This window comes from Patagioenas fasciata, chromosome 1, assembly GCF_037038585.1.
Source record: "Patagioenas fasciata isolate bPatFas1 chromosome 1, bPatFas1.hap1, whole genome shotgun sequence".
NCBI lineage: Eukaryota > Metazoa > Chordata > Aves > Columbiformes > Columbidae > Patagioenas > Patagioenas fasciata.
The window spans coordinates 187,539,604-187,541,834 of NC_092520.1; positions in this window are offsets into that span (position 1 = coordinate 187,539,604).

Below are 2,231 nucleotides of genomic sequence, written 5' to 3' on the forward strand. Positions count from 1 at the left end.
GTATTGTTTTGCCTGCATGCTCTAATATTAATGTGCATTCTGGAAGGGTAGCTTTATTACTGCTCTAAAGCTATTAACCAGTAGCCCACTTTGCCCTTGTTATTTCAAGAGTTCAAATTACTATGGAGGGTTTTGTCCATTAAATTTGGCAGATTTAGCAAAAAAGGATGTACATTTTGCTATAGAATTGATGTATGAACAGTGTTTTCACTGCTTATGGATGTAAAAATGTATATGAAACCATTTCATTCACTTGCTTACGTTTCTGGAGTATAAATAAAAAATATAATTCTTTTTGATCCATTTATAACCCACAGGGTTTTATTCTTTCTGGGAAGAATTTCCTTCCACCTTAAATAGTTCAGATTTTCTGTACCTTGCTGTAGTTCTCTTATATAGAGTTTGGTATACATGAAGCATACCTAGTTGTATCCAAAAAACCAGCAAACAATCAAGCCATCAATGGCAACAGCACAATTCATCATGTACATTATTTTGCAAGAGACAGCACGTTATTAAACACATTAACCCTTCGGGCTGCAGTAGTGGGGTTTTCGCGTGTGAAGAGAAATTGATAAGCTCTGTTTTTACAATTATAGTTGAGGGCAACCTTGATTCTTAAGAAAATTAATCCCTTGTAAGGCTTTTTTTGTTGTTTATATTGGGGTTTTTTGCTGGTTGGTTTTGGAAGGCAGTAGATGGAAACATAATTAATCAGCTGTGCCTTATGACTTACCCACTCAAAAATTCTGCGTGTACCCACTTGCACATGTGTCCACTACTCACTCATTCAAAATACCGGATGCCACAGTCCAGCAGCACAAAACAGATACCTGCCTCCTCAATGTCGCTTGTCTTAAGGATTTTTTTTTTATTACTTCATGGAAGTGGTGGTGGCGTTCTTTCAATATCAAGAAAAACATTGGAATGCAATCTTAAAGTATTTCTATCTATCTGAAGAGCTTAGAAATTAATCATAGCAGCATAGAATGGTTTGGGTTGGAAGGGACCTTTGAAGATCTTGTCCAATCCCCCTGCTGTGGGCAGGGACATCTTTTACTAGATCAGGTTTCTCAGAATGCTTTAATATCTCTTGCCTAAGTTCCCAAAACAGCACTTGTGTATGGACTTAAAAGAAATACCTGTAGAAACATACTATGTAAATTTCCCTTAAATAAATTAGAAAAAACCTCAAAATATAGAAAATATATATATATAGCTCAATGCAATTATATCAGTTGTATCTGTATGCTAGGAAATATTTTCCTTCAATACCTCTACAAAGCAGAAAAATGATGACATAGCCCAACTATGATACTTACTTACTAAGAAGCTGAATGACGCTGTTGTTAGAGCAAAAGGAAGCCGTGTCTAAGAATGTAGATTTTTTAATCCTAATAGATGTATCCATTTGTAGGTGCATTCATGCCACTAAAATAGGCCTCCTTGCTTGTATTTTTTTCTTTGTAAAAAATAGCATATGTTATATATATTCCAGAGACCAAATGTTAAATTACAACTCTGCATTTGCAGTCAGCCGCTAACAAGTCCATGGGAAGGAAGTGAAAACTCCAATCAGTCTGACTTCGTTTGACCAGCCTGGTGAGAATCCCTGTGCAATATGCAGACTGAGAATACGGCATTACGGATCTGTTGCTTAAATCCTGTCAGTGTTCAGTTGCATCTCCAGCCCTGTCAATACAGTCCTGAGGAAAGAGCTGCAACAGTCTTGCACTTGCTGTAGGGGACTAAAATTCTCTGTCACAGTTGTTTGTTTCATATTCTCCTAACAATGTATTTAATGGAGGAGCATTATTTTTACTGAATTCTGGGCTTTACTTAGCAGCAAACTGGAGAGCAGAGCCCAGACCTGAGATTTATTACAGATATATGATGTTTACAGGACAGAAAAGTCAAGGGGAATCAGTTGAAAATTGGTCACGTGTCCCATTAAAAGTATTAATGATACTCGGGACTTACCTGAGCTCCTAAATACTTTCACAGTTAAAGTAAAAGACCCTAAAATCAACAGCTGTCCTCCTTCAAACTTTATTTTTACTTATAATTAATTAGGCATAAATAACAAGAATATTGTGAAATTAGATAAACGTCAAACTATTTCAGTTACTTTCTCTCTACAAAACTAGGCATGTGAGGAATGTTATCTAGGTATCCCCTAGCAGACTGTCAAAAGTAAGTCATAACATATTTCTTAAAAGATACATTTCAAC